At 43.5% G+C, this 17,629-nt stretch overlaps 1 protein-coding gene across 11 annotated transcripts in view; it reads right to left on the reverse strand.

Annotated features, from left to right (window-relative positions):
• PAK5 (p21 (RAC1) activated kinase 5) overlaps positions 1 to 17,629 on the reverse strand; it is a 216,290-nt gene that overhangs the window by 42,807 nt on the left and 155,854 nt on the right. For all 11 annotated transcript variants that reach the window (XM_072332099.1, XM_072332097.1, XM_072332102.1 and 8 more), the window contains one exon: positions 16,025 to 16,164. The gene's annotated coding sequence lies outside the window, so the exon portion shown is untranslated. The remainder of the gene's footprint in view (positions 1 to 16,024; positions 16,165 to 17,629) is intronic.

Consider the following 17,629-nt stretch of genomic DNA (forward strand, 5'->3'; position numbering starts at 1 on the left):
CCTCACAGCTCTGCAAAGGCAGCCGCGTGGCCACAAAACCTGGTTAAAGCAAACAGCGTTAGCAAATTGCTTCATTTTTTAAAACTCTAAGGAAGAAACATGGGTTGCAAAATGGGAGATGGGTGTGGGTTGCTTTCCTTTAGTAATTTCTCATTACTAATAATAGTTTTCTGTCATGCAAGTACCCCAGCTATTCTCCTACGGAGCAAACAGAATGTAATAATCCATCATTAGCTTTGCCAGCTTCCATTCTCACTCTGTGATTAATTGTAACCTTTTCCAATATTTGATCATAAGCGAAAAGAGTACGAACTGAGAAGCACAAACTAAATTAACGTGTCAACCAGCTTTGCGTAGCCAGTACTTGAGATAAATGTGAGTCGGGCTGGCATTCCATCTTGAGGAGAGAGCTACTGTCTGCTCACTGACTGATGGCAACTCTGAGAGCTGAAATACTCTGGAAGCAAGAGGCAGAAGTCACACTGGTTCTCCTTCAGCTGGCACAGCTGCAATTCCCCACTGCTGAAGCACATGGAAGGAAATCAAATCTGGCCATGAATGAAGGCACAAACCCCAGAAAGTTCACAAAAGAAAAAATATGGCAGGACATTCATGCTTCTTCTTTTACATACACAGCTTCAGACCTTTTTAAAGGCACTGTTTCTTTTGTCAAGTGGATGGTTTGTACTGCAGGCAGGTGAAAGCCAGGTAGGTTCAGCCATTTGAGACCAGTTTCTCCAAGGTCTCTGTTCAATCCTCCACCTTTTTTATTTTAGTGTTTCAGTTTGGAAATGGTAAAACAAACCTCTGGGAAGTGTTCTTATGCGCCCTACCAACGAATCAAGATGACAATATGTGACCACCCAGAGACTACAAAAAGGATCTATGAATCTTGAATGCAGCCTCAATTTTGAGAATCCTCCACCATGCTGCTAAGCACTTCTGCATGTAAACAGCATCACTGATGAAAAATTACTCACCTGTGACCATAAAGATTTTCCACCCTCTTGCCTATTTGATTCCAAATTACAGAAATAATACTTTCGTAGCACGCTGACATGAATTTTAGGCACAAAAAGGCTTGATGGTCAACAGGATTCAACTTAGTTGTCTAAGCCCCATGGATTTTCAAGACTCATGTTATTTTTTAAGACAGGAAAGACCTGAAAGCCATTTAAACACTTTTAAAATGTATAGGTCACTCCAAAACTAATGCCTCCTATTTATTTCCATGGAAACTATAACAGAGCACAATCACATTATTTGATAACGCAAATTCTCAGCTACAAAACACTATTTTTTCAACACGGTCACCACCATTAGCTACGCATTTTTGCCAGCAAAGAACATGAGCCTGCATGCTGTGCCCCCAAAAATCTGTACCAGTGGAGGTGACCTACTGTTTCACAGCTGCTATGATTGCACTGTTGCTAGGAAAACGCTGTCCACACAGTCCATCTTTCATCAGATCAAACGGATGGAAGTCAGAAGGTACCAAATCTGTACCATATGGTAAGGGTCGTTGGACAGTCCAGCCAATATTGACGGTGTGCTCCACAGCCTCCAAACTGGTATGTGGCCTGGCATTATGGTGTTACAAGATAAAGGCCATCTTCCTCTCTGGCCTCACTATGGAAGTTTGAGGCTTCAGTTTAATCAGGGTCAGTAATCAGATCACCCCCTTTCTACTCCAAAAGATGGTACACATTGCTTTACCCACTGAAGGCTGTGTGTTGAACTTTTCCTTCAGTGTGGAATTCCCACGTCACCAACTCTACAGACTGCCATTTTGACTCCAGCTCAAAGCAGTGATAGCCTATCTCATCACCAGTAATGATGCAATCCAGGAAACTGTCACCTTCAGTCTCCTAGTGGTTCTATAGGTCCTGACAAACTTACATATGGTGTGCCTTCTCTTGCTGTACAAGTACTTATGAGACACATCTGGTGCAAGCTTACCAATATTCCAACATTGCCACCATTATTTCCAATGCCTCGAAGCTGACATTCAGCTCTGTGCACAGTTCCCTGGCTGTAATCCACTGATTTGTGTGGAAAACCTGATTGAGATGCTTTTCATTTTGTGGTGTGACAGCTGTGCACAGCCATCTGGGACATAGCTTGACTTTCATGTCACTAACACCTCTTCTGAATTGCAGCACACACTGCCTCACTGTGCTCATATCCTCCGGTTGGTCTCCAGAAACGTTCAGCAAGCGTCAATGACTGTCAATGACTGCAGTTTTTTTCTACATGGAGGAATTCAATTACCGCTGCTTCATATGCGCCTGCATATCAGATACCATTTTTCAGACTGCCCCCTGCTGCCATCTTTCACATGGCAAAAAAACGTAACAGAACATAGGTGGGAAGGTTCAACCTCTACTGCTGCACCACCAACAGCTGCCTCTGATGTTCTGGACCAACTAATAAAATTGGAGCCATTATTTTCAGAGCAGCCCTCATACATGCTTTAGTCATAGGAAAATATATTCAGACTGATATCCTGACCACACCTAATAAGCAGAAAAGTATCATCCTTCCTAAAAGTGCTTATTTACCTGACAGCATTTGGCTCATTTCAACCTTAGGTCAAACTGGTCAGTTTTTCAGAGTCACTGTGACACCACACAATGTAATAAAAACACATTTAAACAATTATAAGCTGTCCACAACTTGTCACTGTCCATGTTAAACATCACAATACTTTCTTTACAGCTCATTCATCACAGCACAGCACAGCCTCTTGGTAGACGGCCCACAAGATATGCACAGTGGAACAAAATACAGGAAAAAAATAATAACAAAAGGCAACGTATGCTTCTAGAGAAACGGTAAAAGCTGGTACAGAGTGGCCACACTAGGATTTATGTACTCCAGGGAACAATACTCAGTCTTTCTATTGAAAGCTGCTCTTGTACAAGGACTCATTTCCACATACTGAATGACATGTGCTTTCCTAATTTAGAACTCGAGTGATTCCCGGTGGATTTTAATGCTCAGTAATTTTCAGCTGAGTAGCTTAAATGCATGTATTGTAGTCAGTCACTCTCTATTATCTCATACACACTCACACTCATGCAGCAATGTATAGACAGTCTCCTGCAGTGAATTAGTTTGCAACAGCTCAAGGCACATTAAAAAGGGGAAAAACAAACAAGCAAAGAAAAACAACCAACCAACCAACAAAACCCACAAATCTCCAACCCCTGGAGGTGTCTCAAAATACTTCTAGCCCTGGCAAATGGATTCTTGATTTTCAGAAACAACTGATCCCCTGGGAGCATCTGTCTTGGGACCGGTGCTCTTTAACATCTTCATCAATGACATCGATGATGGAATCTAGTGCACCCTCAGCAAGTTTGCTGATGACACCAAGCTGAGTGGTGCAGTTGACACGGAGGAAGGAAGGGATGCCATTCAGAGGGACCTTGACAGACTTGAAAGGTGGGCCTGGGTGAACCTAATGAGGTTCAACACAGCAAAGTGCAAAGTTTTGTACTTGGGCCAGAAGAACCCCAGGCATCTTACAGACTGGGAGGAGTGGTCCTTGAGAGCAGCTCGGCAGAGAAGGACCTGGGGGTCCTGATGGATGAGAAACTTAGCATGAGCCAGCAGTGCGCTCTTGCAGCTCGGAAAGCAAATGGGAACCTGGGCTCCATCAGGAGAGGGGTGGCCAGCAGGGACAGGAAGAGATTGTCTCCCTCTACACTGCTCTTGTGAGGCCCCACCTGGAGTACTGTGTCCAGGTGTGGAGTCCTCAGTACAAGAAAGACAGAGAGCTGTTGGAAAGGGTACAGAGGAGAGCAATGAAGATGATCAGCGGGCTGGAGCACCTCCCCTATGAAGACAGGCTGAGGGAGCCGGGCTTGTTCAGCCTAGAGAAAAGAAGGCTGCGGGGTGACCTCATTGCAGCCTTTCAGTACCTGAAGGGAACCTATATCCAGGAGGGGAGTAAACTTTTTTAAAGGGCTGATAATAGCAGGACAAGGGGAAATTGATTTAAGTTGAAAGAGGGAAGATTTAGGTTGGATGTCAGGGGGAAGTTCTTTACTAGGAGAGTGCTGAGGTCCTGGAACAGGCTGCCCAGGGAGGTTGTGGATGCCCCGTCCTTGGAAGTGTTCAAGGCCAGGTTGGATGGGGCTCTGGGCAACCTGATCTAGTAAACATGGAAGTTTGGTGGCCCTGCCAGGCAGGGGAGTTGGAGCTTCATGATCCTTGAGGTCCCTTCCAACCCGGGTCATTATGTGATTCTGTGTGATTCTGTGCTCAGCTTGAGATAACTAATGGTAATAATTTTACTGGAAATGCTGGACACCCACAGGGCATGGTGTGAGTAAGACATCCGTTCAGTACGACAGCCCGTATCTCAAGTGACTTCTGAAGTTTAGAAGCAGTTGAAATATTTTCCTGAGGTATTATTATTATTATAGTATAGTATTTCCAAATCCATACTGCTATACTATGAAGGGTGTCACTAAGGACTGAGAAACAGCTGCTGACTTCCAATGCTTTTAATAAAAAAAAAAAACACACAAAACATTCAGGAAAAGGAAACACTACCAAGAAGAAATGTGATGACACAACAGGAGAGCAGAGAAAAGGAGCAAAAGAGCAAGAAACACTGCAGAAATGCACAATACCGAAACAGTATAACTTAATTACACATCAGCATTTCTACAGGTTCAGGTGACTGCCCAGTATGAACTGCAGGAATATGAAAACACAGATCAGTCAAGAGAAAGGGCTCAGAAACTGCGTCAGAATCTCCTGGAAAGTTGCTCTAATCAATCATGCACCAGGTAATACATAATCTGCATCCTGGGCCACATCCTCATTGGGCTGACAAAGCCTTGGCAAAACACATGGGCAGCCACCGACATGCAAAACAGTGAATGAGGCACTTGGACATTTCAAATAACTTCTTTTTTTCTCTCCATGTAAAGCTCTTCTGAAACCAAGTTTCTTCCCTAACACTTGATGGTGACCACAAAGCTGGCATTACAGACATACTGCTGACTGAAGTGGGTTGCTGGGGGTGCCTATAACAGCACAGGCCATTTTCCAGCACACGGAGAGCAGGCTGCAGGGTAGGCAGTGACACGCACCAACAGAGATGTACAGCTGTTATAGCAACACATGCTCCAGAGCCAAGGTGTTAATGAGGAAGGGGCTCTGGCTCTCAGGAGTTGCTCTTTCCAATACAATTTTCATTTATAATATAAAGATTGTTTTGCAATGTATGATTTACAGAAATGAAGGCCATGCAATGCATTATTAATGGAGAGACTCTGATAATAAAAATACTCTTCAGAGTGAAACACACTGTCTGACTCATGTTTACCAAGAAGTGGAACAAAATGAGATTATTTGTTATGTCAAAATATCTTCAAAATGCAAACAAACATGTCTACAGACTAGCACACCCACAACAAGAACCTAGAAGATGAAACTCATCCTCGTGGGTTTCCCGCCTTACTATCAAGTTTTGCTCTGCATCACTTGAATGTGAGGGAAAAACATTTCAATGACCTAAAATAAACTTCAAATGCTTAGGTTCTACTTCATATTTTAATTTCTTACATATTTTCTAGTCCTTTTTTTTCTGTGCATAGAACAGAAAAACTGGTTTGAAAATCGATTCTTATCCTATTACCTGCTGAACTGCTGCCATGCTATACTCATTTTCCATACTAAAAATGAGAAGCGATCTCTTAAAGGATTTGTTAGTACTTACTCTCCTTCTCAAAGTTTACTGTAAGCTTTGTATAAAAAGCTTTGAACATTTATAAAGCAATGCTCGCTCTATCCTCTTCCACTTCATCATTCACCACAGTCAACGAATGCATTTGAACAATTCACCAATGCTGAGTTTTTCAGAGGTCTTGCTGCATAGACTTTTGGTGTCCCTGAACCTCAACAAGGAAGTGACAGGTCTCACCCATTCTCAATTTAACTGGCAGATAAAGACTTAAAGGATAAATAGAGACCCTTTCTGCTCTAACTTTGAATCCAGTGTGGAAATTTTGAGATCAGCCCCAGACGAGCTAATAGAAGACATAATATAATGTTAAACATTAGATACAACAACAACCAGAAAGACTATTTTATCTCTGGGTAATCAGTACAAATCCAGAAAGACGAATGCTACTGTGAGCTTCTTGTTTCCCAGTTTTCAAATGGCTAAGATAGAAACAATTTCTGACTGTGTATGTTTTGAACAACCAAAGAGGTTACTACATCCTGGAAGATCACCATCACCACTACCTCATGAGGGACAAGGCTGGAACAGAAAGTGGCACTGATTTGTTCCTTCAGAGGAAAGATGCGTGAATATGAATCCCAGCATTTTGCTGGGCCCATCCATCCTCTGCTTCTGGAAGAGGCACGCTTTTCCTCTTCAGGATCACGTACTTCATCTGAAATGGTCCAAAAGGCCACGTCAGCCTCAAAAAATCAATAAAGGTAGGCTGCCAATAGACTATGTGGCCAGTTAAGAAGACTCCCATAACCTTGGTCCAGCAACACCAAGAGAAACAGCTACAAGGCCACGTGCATAAATCAGTTCAGCTTGGAAACTTTTAAACAACAATGTCAAAACACTCTTTCCAAAAGAAACAGCCCTGCTTGGACAACATGGCAAACACCCCTGCCCAGCCCACAGCCCAGCCCAGCTGCCTTTGAGTCTAATTCTCAAAATCAGGTGATTTTGTTGAGAAATCAGTATTGTAACAAGCAATGGCAAGATCCCTGAGTGTTTACTGAGAAGTCTTATTTACCACAGAGAATGCTAACACCACAAATAAGTGAAGAACCTGGCCACCATCTCACAGAAATCAGGGGTCTATGGCTCCTGCTCTACCCAGGGAAATCGTGCTGGGGGACAGCAGGCCTTAGCTCTACTTTATATCCCTGGAAAACACAACTTTAGTGTAATTGTATCTCATTAAAGATTCTTCTTAAAGTCTAAGTAGCAAAAATATACTGCCAATTAAGGAGGGAAAACCACTGCATGCTGGCTCTGGTTGCATTCAGCACTGCTTCCAGGGGCAGGGAGGCTTGTTAGCTCATTCATTCCTGACTTCATTACAGACCAAATCCAACAAAGCTGCTGACACAAGTGGGAAATATCAAAGGACAAGTGGAAAAAGCAACTGTAAAAGAACACATTAAGTAAACATGTGCAGTTATTCTAGGAGGTGGGGACCAGTGTTAGTACTGAGTGAAAAAGGACACCGTGCAGTTCACTGGCTGAGATAAGAAACAAGAGTGCAGAAGGGGTTCAGAAAACATTACTTTCACTACAACAGAATTACTGTTCAGGATCAAATGAAATATTCCGTCTGACCAAAACTTTATTTTCATCATTTTCCCTAACAAAAAGAGAAGGATAAGTATAAAAATCAAAAGCTATTTTAAAACAGTTAAATCTCTAGCAATGTCAACCTATTTTTTTTCCTCACTTTTTTTGGATCACATATTTCAATAAATCCTCTGATTATTTTTTGTCTGTCTGTGCTCTAGATGGACATTAGAGAAGATGGCATAATACGTGTGTCATGAGGCACTACACGAGATAGGTGATTTTAAGACGGCCATGATACTCAAATTATTCAAGACATTGCAAATGAATGACAATAGAACTTTACAGTATAACCCTGTGAGGTAGCCTCTGCACTCCAAGCCAAATGAAAACTTACTGTATTCCTCTTCCTGAGTTTTAATACACCTTCTTGCGGCATACTTGCCATAACTATCCTCATGGAAATCCAAATGATCCAATTACCACGTCCACTGGAAAGCGCTAAGCAAAATGCTTCCAAAGAACTGATAACAGTTTCTTCCACCTAAAACCTTCAGTGCTTGAGGAATCAGGATTGCACAGACTTCCACGAGGGGAAGAAAATAAACCAAGAATCCTCCAGTAGCAAAGTATGACTTCAGTTCCTCTGGGTTGGAAATACTATGTACCTTGAGCTCAGGTCATAGGATCACGTTTGCATGCTGAAGGACTGTAAGTGAGCTATGTTAAGATCACATTCTGTACAACACTTCTGTACTGTAAAGACACAACAACACATGGAAAACCTTCACAGATGCTATTTTTCTAGCAGAAGTTCCATAATCATCATTATCGGCCCTTCTAAAAAGAAAGTGGATACTCATTTTAGTATTAATCTGAACAGAACATTCAGTAAGGACAAAACAATGTCTCCTGCTAAATTGGCCAGCCCACTCTCAGCTGCAACAGTGTATTCCTGCACTTTGCTGACTGACTACTTCTGTGGTCAAAACTTTAAGGCATATTTCTGTACAACGAAGTAATAAAGAGAATAAGAAGACTGCAGCCTACTCAAGTACATGCATTTACATGCACAAACACAAGAGCTCAGAAAGATCAGCCACCTAATCCTAGTTAGGTTTAACTGGAAAGGAGTCTATTCTCCTCTTTCTACCGAGGACCAGGAAAGGATTACCTATGGGATGTTGCACAGCACCAGTTACTTGTCTTCACTAGCATGAAGAGACACTAACAAGCGCTGAGAGGGAATTTCAGAGCCTCAGTCCTGCTCCAAGGCTTACTCCCAGCAGCGGCCTGTTTACCCATGACTAGAGAGCAGGCCTAAGCACTTCCAGGCAGTAGCTCCCTCCCTTACTGTGCTCCGAAGCTTACTGAAAGCAGCAGCCTTTCATCCTGCATTTTCAGGCTCTGGACTGGGTTGCCAAAGCACCAAGAAGAGGATAGGCAGCTGTCTGATGTTATGGAGAGCAGGTCAGCCAGGTGCTCAGCAATACTCCTCCAAAAAAGGCATCTCTTTGCTTGGGGCCAGGGTTCCTCCCCCAGGAGAACCGCTGCAATCCGCATTAAACTCTGAGTCTTATCCCCAAGCTCCTTTACAAGGCAATGTTTATTTTTACTGCTTTCCATTTCTCTAGTTAGCAGAATCTTGATAACAAGACACCATCCATACCACCTGTTTCAAATGATACTGTACTCTTGAACCACTATAGCGTTATTTGTGCATGAGCACATATGCACACCTGCTTGTTTCAGAGTTCTCCATTAAGAACCCCTCCAGCACTGAAGCCACCCCTGCTCCTGCACAATTTCCCCTTCAGATAACTTTGCATGTTCAGATGATCCCCAATAGTCCCATCAACTGGAGGCCAGCAGCATATAGCACCTCTGCATGGAGCTGCAGGTAATGCTGCACCACTGCAGCTCCTAAGGAAGAGCTAGAGGCATGCTTCTGCCATTCCAACTACACTCCTAAAATACTCGGACTGGAAAAATGAGCCCCAGACAACAAACATAAGATGTACTGGAGAAGGCAGCCCCCTTCCTTGCCCCCTGCATGGACAGTATCAGGGAGCAGAAGGGGACCTTCCCTGGTGGCACCTCCACGCACCATGCACACAGCACAGCCTGGCACTGGCTCTGCTATGTGCCTGTTGCTCTCAGCTCGTCAGCATTCATTAGTGTAAAAAAATTCCAGTTCAACACAGCCTGACTCAGCCTTTGGTTGCACTCTGTGCACCCACCATAACTTGCATAACAGTGCGCACTGTGCAGCCCTGAGTTCAGCACTACTGACAACATGCTTTTCTAAGTTATTTCCAGCTTCTTTGGGATAAATGCAGGAAGAAGTTGCAGATGACTTTTCAAATGATTATGCAAAACATCATGGGCTGTACAATACCTTTTCCAGTAAGTCCTCTGTAGCACTCTGAAGGTAATGAACTCTGCCATTATAACCACTATGTCTCCTTATTATGTATAGGCGGCATGTTTCAGCTGGAAATAAGATAATCTCAGCTCCCTGTGTTTCTTACTTGTGGCCTGTCCTTGAAAGTGACCAATGCTCAAGACTCCAAAAAAGCTGGAGGCTCAGGTCACCCATGTATGAGATGCAGTATGAACAAACCAATGCAAACTGCACCTGAGCTTCTCTCTCATCGCAGGGGCTCAAGCCTAGAAAAGCTGAACCTGCAATATTGCTACCAAGTGGACCTACGCTACCCCTAGTGCCACCTAAACAAACAGCCAATTCAGTACACTGATTCACTTAAATGCCAATTATGCAACTAAATATTCTATACAGAAATTAAGAAACTGCTTATTTGTGTTACAAAATTAAAAGCAAACTCCCAAAACTTCCAAGACCTTCAAACATCATTGTGTCACAATCAGAACTGTTACGGCCTTTGCATACCTTATGAGAGAAAAGCTGAGTACGCACTGCTCTGGGCTTTGTACCTCTCTGAAAGTCATCTGTACAACCCACTTAACTGTGGCCTGGTAAAGAGCTGTCTCATTGCTGTTTTTGCTTTCTGGCTCATTATCTGAGCCTCAAAACCAGTGTTGATGGCTTCAGTGGAAAAAGGCTCTGATCTCATGAAGAGCTACTCTCTATTTATTTCTGTCCTAGCAGTATAGAAAAAATAAGCCCCAAATGGTGACAGCAAATGCAAAGGCAAGGGTGAGAGGGCAAGTGGTTGACTTTATTTGAGATATTCCCTATCCTAGTAATACAGGCCAGGGGAGGTTTTGAAAGAGTAATGAATGGCTAAGCGACAGGATAAAAAGATTAAGGTAATAACACGCTGTTTCCTGTAAGCAGAAGCTCCTAGCATTGTTTTTTGGTGATGGCGATGTACGACTGAACATTAACCATTCTTTGGCCAAATCAACACGCCAGACACATTTCTCCATGCTTCAGATCTGCTCCGAAATCATCCCAACCCCACTATCACACCATGCCTCAGTAAATGCTGAGTCTGCACTCAGAATGAAATGAGCTGGGAAAAAGCAGTGGTAAAAACAACTGCAGCAGTTCAATACACCAGTGCCTGCCTCCCTCCCTTTGGTGGCCACTTCCTCCTGTTTCAGTGAAATCAAAGCCTCAGCAACTTAAACCACACCTCTTCATAAAGAGTTTGAGTACTGATGTTTGGTAAAGACGCACGTTATTTGCTCTGAGTCCAGCAGTTTGTCAGAAAGCAAAAGGAAGGACAGAAATTTCTGACTTTGAAAATCACAGTCAACATTTGTAAATAACGTCTACATTCAATTTAGTTACCAATTCATGCTTTTTTTTCCTGCTTTTTAATAATGAAGAGTACACTCTCATGGGGATGAATCAATCACGCTAACATGCAAAACCACCTATCAGCTTACTAACAGAGTTCCCTAACTCAAAGGTAAAGGCAAGCAGAACAGCAATGATCAGAAAGCAAGCATCTGAAATTCTCCACTGAACTCTGCTCCAGGAAATGTAAGAGAAGATTTTTTCCTGCCCCCTTCCCCCCACCAAAGACAGCTTTCTACTGCTGCTGGCATCCAGCACACATACAGAGTGGCAAATGCTTCGACACTTGGTAATAATCAGTGCAAGAAAATCACAGATCGTGGGGAGGAGGAGCTCTATTCTTTCTTCCTCTTGGCTAAAGGCATACTTAAAATCTGAAGAGCACACAAAAACTTATTAGAACCCTTCTTCACCATTTTCACTTTGTGAGCAGAGCCAGGTACACCTGCAGCACTTCTATACTGCGTGTTTTCAGAGGCTCTGTGTTTTGCCGTGCCCAGGCTGCACCCAGGTTGCTTCCCAAGGACTACTTCTGTCAGCTTCTACCTATCTCACCTGCATTATTGCTCAGTTACCTATTAATGCAAAATCATCTTCCAAATTCTCCCAGACTTCATTTCAAACTCACCTTCATCTCCAACTCTGTCCCTGTGCTCACTGACACCCCAGGTTACCAACAGCTAAGTTACCTTCTTCTACATTTTTTACTCTCAATGTTTGTTGCAAATTAGCTTATGAGTACAAAGAACCATCTCCAGCAGAATAAATTTTCACAGTAGCAAATAAAAAGGATTTTATTTGATATCACAGAATGGCTTGGTTGGAGTGGACCTTAAAAATCATTGAGTTCCAACCCCCAGCCATGGGCAGGGCTGCTCCCCACCAGCTCAGGCTGCCCAAGGCTCCATCCAACCTGGCCTGGAGCCCCTCCAGGGATGGGGCACCCACAGCTCTGGGCAGCTGTGCCTGGGCCTCGATGCCCTCTGAGTAAAGAATTTCCTTCTAATATCTAACCTAATTCTCCCATCTTTTAGTTTAAAGCCATTCCCTCTTATCCGATCACTTTCTGTTTGTGTAAAAAGTTGATCCCCTCCTGTTTATAAGCTCCCTGCAAGCATACAAAAACATGAATAAATACAGAACAAAGCAATACAGATACAGAGAAGCAAACTTAGACACTGCAGGAGCCAGGTTTGAAATATAAATACACACAACATAGAATAAAATCAAAACCGAATGTAGAAGAAATCACTAGATGCCTAAAATCAAGATTAGGGTTCAGAATGGCTACTGTACCTTTTCTACCTGAGAAACAGCTTTCAAAAGTCTAAGACATAAAGACTTAATCAATCACAGCGCTTTGGTCGTATCTCATCTGTAAAATGATCAATAAAAATGCAGAGATAAAAGTGAAATTTTAATTCAAGCTTCTCTGGGAAGAGATTTGTTTGAAAAAGGTCAGTTCAGCCTTTCATTCAAGGTAATCTCTACTGTTTATTTAAAAAAATACAGAATGAGGAAAAAATGACGATGGGCCAATACAGCAAAATTTCCCTATGGATGCAACAAAGCAAAAACCTGCAGGTCAGCCTGCTTTCAGCTGGGAGAAATAAAAGCAAAAATTGCAATCAGTCTGCAATTCATAAGGATGAATCACATGGCGATGATTCAGACTGAACTGTTGACAAAGTCAGCCTAATGAAAAACCCTGCTCAGAGGAGGGTAGCAGTACTGGAGTTGGTTTGGGCAGAATTCAAGACACTGACCTACAAGTCTGGTTTGTCAAGGGTCTCTGAGGTCAGAGCAGAAGAAGGTGAACCACCAAAGAAATTATTACCATTATTCTGTACTTTGCTCCCAAATTCAGCATCTCTCCCTCTCCATCCTCACAGCCCCATTCTGTCCACATGCCTTCGTGCTGTTAATGCAAAACTACAATTTAAATACATTGCCTTTAAGCTTTTGAGTCACCAATGGTCATTTAGGTCAATACATTCGTTTCTTCTGCTCTTTTGAATATTTATGGGTTTCAGTGTTTTTCCACTCCTTAGTCCCGCTGTAACTCATTTCTGAGCCTCCTATCAGAACAACAAATGCCAGGGAAACCACATGCTGTGCTGCCCATCTGCTTCCACCGACGCCTTTCCTGTTCACCCCATGTTTCATCCGCTCTGTGCTTTACATGATCTTCATGGCAAAGTTTTCTCATTATTAAGTCCATCTATCCTGATGAATCACAAAACAAGAGCAGCAATATCCACTACCAGAGCAAGACCCATTACTGTCAATACATAGTTTTCTCTAGCGCTCATCATCACTAAGCTCCTTTACTCTAGCACAAAACACTGGAAAAAATATGCAGAAAACTTTCAGTGTGCAACTGTTCATCATGCAGGTGGGGAACCACCTTGGGGCGGTGACATCACGCAACCAGCAAAAGAATCAAGTCGCTTCTACTTGCTGTGACAACGATTTCATCAAAGCATGCTCCTAGCATTTACGAGACAGCCTTGACACAAGTGCCTGCAGTGAGAACGCAAGGAAGAGAGAATACCTATGAGGGAAACCATGAGCAGGGAGGGATGAGAGCGATGGGCACGGTTGTAGAAATTGTGCTGGGTTTCTCCAGAAAGGCAAGAGCAGCACAGATATCAATGTGAGCAGGTGGAGACTGGTCCACAGGGCATAGATGTAATGGAAGATTCAGTAATGGAAGACAGACAGGTAGAGAAGGAGCTAAATCGATCAAGTAACTCTGACTTGATCCAGCTTCAACAGGAAAGGCCAATGGAGCAGCAAACCCTGTAGGGACCTGAGAAGTACTTTTTCAGCCCCATTTTACACAGCATGAAGGGATGGTAGAAGAATAAACTCTGCATGGCTGCTGCAGGTCTGCTTTGCTGGGTCTGCTCCAAATGCTTCTCCCAGCACTCTAATCACTCAGAACTGAATTTATTCACACAGACAAAGTCTCAGCAGTTCCTTTCCCCCAACAGGAGGGTTTCATGAATTCATAAAACCTCTATAGGCTCAGCTCTTTTTACCCTTCTCCCTCATCCACTGAAGCAAGACTAGTAGTAATAGTAATAGTAATGCCCCACCTCCACCCACAGACCTTAGAACATCAGATGTCACCCATTGCATGTGGGTGATCTGTGCCTTTACACAAACGTGAACCTGTGGTTGGTTTCCAGGAAATTCATTCACACAAAAACAGTCAAAGTCCCCCTTTCTGCCCTTTTCCTTTCAGCCCCTTTCCCTTTCTGCCTGGGTTTGGTAAAGAACTACCATTCTGGCCATTTGGAGTACATGTTCTTTGTTCCATGCTTTCCCTTTCTTTAAAGGAAATATGTGCTTCCTTCCATAGCTGTCTCCATGGAAACAGCAAATTTGCGGTACACCATGTGCCCAGTTTCAAGATGGAAACCTGTATTTCTTAACACAGAGCGTTAAAAGCTCAAGCTGGGATCAGAATGCCCGGTCTCTTCTGGTTCATTTGTCACCACCAGAAAAGTTCCTGTGGGCCGACTTATGCCACACATGTGCAAACCTACTGTTGATGAATGGCCAGTTTGGGCTTCAGTAATGCTTGATATAGTGGAAGGATCAGACAAAACTTTTAATTTGCACACTTCATTAAGCTGAGTAGCACCAACACAGTTCCCAGGCTACCAAAGCTGCTAATGGAGATGAAACTAAATATCCTGTTTCCTTCCAGAAATGTGCTTTGAGACCAAACATTCAGCAAACTTAAAAGTTACAGTTTTTATTTTGAACAGAAAAGAAACTCACACGTTTGTCATTACCCTGCTTTGGCTGCTTTGTGTGATTAAATCCGTTATTTTCCCAGCTGAACTGCAGGTACAAGTCTCCTTCCCCTCTATGGAACTTAAGTAACAAAAGATTCAAAGGTTCAGTTCTGAGTCACATCTTAATTTTACGGCAGCTGTGCTAATTGACATTGCGCCATGCTGAGTCCATTTGTACAGATTTAAGAGAGATGATTGAAAATGACTTTAATGCTAGAGAACCATTCTGCTCCTGGAACTGAGCTTATTTCTACATGCTCAGTTGGATTTGGTCCCCAGTACAGTGCTGCATCCCTCAGTAAGGTCACATCCAGTGAGAAAATGCAGCAACACCTACACCTCTATTAAGCTCAACTCCCAGCAGAGAATAAGCCACTTCCTTGGGCTCCTTGAAACATCCCATCTCTTGCAGCTTTCAGACTATCGAGGAGAATGCACAACAGCTGCACAAACGGAGCACAGGTAGAGAAGAGAGGATTTGCCCTCTGGCTTGGGAAAACTGGCCCAAGTGTAATGAAGTGTATAGCTTTTCTACAATCATTTGTTCAGCTCCATAAATCCCAGGGCATAAATCAGGCTGTCGGGGAGAACAGCTGTGCAGGAATCTCTGCAGGAGTGGAAAAAACACTGCAACCACCTACAGCATCAGAGCAAGTCGTCAGGAGCTGTGCTGGGTGCCAGACCGAACGCTGCTCTTGTTTCACATCATGTTACTGCTGCTGATTTAAAAGGAGTCGCTCAGTTGTAATACCATAAATATCAGCAGAATGAGTCTCACTGGCAGCCTGAAGTGAATAGTAGGCAAACAAAATTCAGCACTCTCTAACTGTCCTTCACTCAACAGTACTTGTTTAAATTATGGCAAAGACACTGAAATTGCTACCAGAAACCCAAGCAGAGACTGCAGATGCCAGAGCTTTCCACCAGTACATGTTTTCCTTGCTACTAAGTACTTTCCCTTTCAAAACAGAAATACCACCTATGGTAGTAGGCATCCAGAAACCCAGGGCTGATCTGGATCTGCAGGAGGATACGCTGTGAGCTAGGACAGACCTGGCAAACAAGGAGAAATACACAACAAAGGCCCTGGGGAAATCACATAGAAATAGCTGAGCAGGGACCCACCTTGGGGCTGAGCTGACCAGGAGGTCTCATCCCACAGCACTGAAAATCACAGGACCAGCGTGTGTCGGAGCTCACCACTACTGCAGGCTGAAGAAACGTCTCTTGTGAGAGCAAGCGCTCAGCCCAGATGGAAAGCACTCCTGTTGGGAACAATCAGAAAACAGTTATGGAAAAGAAGCCAAGAGAGACCAACAGGAATATCAATCACACGTCTGATGAAAACAGAAATAGCGTATTTGTCAAAAATACAGTTTTGGAGGATCTGAAGTTACTTATGGCCTCGGGTTGAATTCAGCACACAGATTCAGCTGCTCAGAAATACAAGCTTTATTTACAAAACTACTGAGGAGGGAAAAGGCTGATGACACTGCTGTCATGTCAAGAGGCTGTATGGTTATGCAGCTCAACTAGGGTGGGAGAAGCAGGCCCAGATCTCTTCAAGGTATTATTCAAAGCAGAAATTCAAAAGAGGACCTTCAGAAGCAGTATGGTTAACACCACCTCAGCATTGATGTCTACGTATCTCCTCTCAACCCTGAAATATCCGCAGAAGCTGAGGCTGGGACTCAGGCTAGCCATCCTTTGGCAGCACAACTCAAGCTTCTCCTTCCACCTCTGCCAAGAAAGATGGCCAGTCTTGCAGGCTTGCTGCTCAGGACCCCAGAACAGGGAAACACACTTCATGCTCACCAAAATTAACAGAGAGGAGACATGCCTCTGTTTCTGGCAGAGTCAAACCCAACATGCCCTACACCGCTGGCCAATGCGAGATTCATGACTCTACCTCCAGCATCAAACCAATACCAAGTCCTGCACCCTGCAGGCTGAGGCCCCACTGCTTATACCTCAGTCTCCCAGCAGCTGCCAGGAGAGTTACAGATAACTCAAATCACTGAGCAGCAACAATCAACTCAGAAAGCAATGGGATTTCTGCAGACAGGGAAAAAGAATCGGAACACTTGGTAAAAAGACCGCCTGTGCAGACACAGAAAAGATGTTGAGTTGACACATGGCTTTGCACATCACTGAAGCTCAAATAACCACAAAATTTGGCCCAGAATACCTTTTGCTTGGTTATTTGCTGGCATCACACAGGATTTTTAAAAATACATTTACAAACCAAACCTCTTAGTACCAACAACCTCAGCACCACCAAGGAATTATGCTGATTCAGCTCTTCTGAGGAGCTTAGTTTAGTTGATGTCAAAGAGCCAAACTCATCCCAGTCATTACAAAATTTACTTAGCTAATGTGACCAGCCAAGAGCTGCATCTGCTGCACATGCGGTGCATTCCCTGCCCTGGGGGATTCACCTCCTACACAAACACAGCAGAGCGGGGAAAAAAGAGCTGGATAAATGCCATTTGATTGCATGGTGATTTGTCTACATCTCCCTCAGAGTCTGGATTTCATTTCAGACTTCTGGATCCACATCTTTTCATATCAGCACTGCACAGGGAGGTCACAAACTCAAAGATGCAGCTCAGGTCCGAGGCTGAGGGGGTTTACAACCTGATCCTATCCATAAGACTAACCCTGTGCTTAAAGCAATGCAAGTACCAAAGCTCACAGGACCAAGTTCTGACTTTTTTCTCCAAGGCAAGT

The sequence above is a fragment of the Excalfactoria chinensis genome, chromosome 3, assembly GCF_039878825.1.
Source record: "Excalfactoria chinensis isolate bCotChi1 chromosome 3, bCotChi1.hap2, whole genome shotgun sequence".
Lineage (NCBI taxonomy): Eukaryota > Metazoa > Chordata > Aves > Galliformes > Phasianidae > Excalfactoria > Excalfactoria chinensis.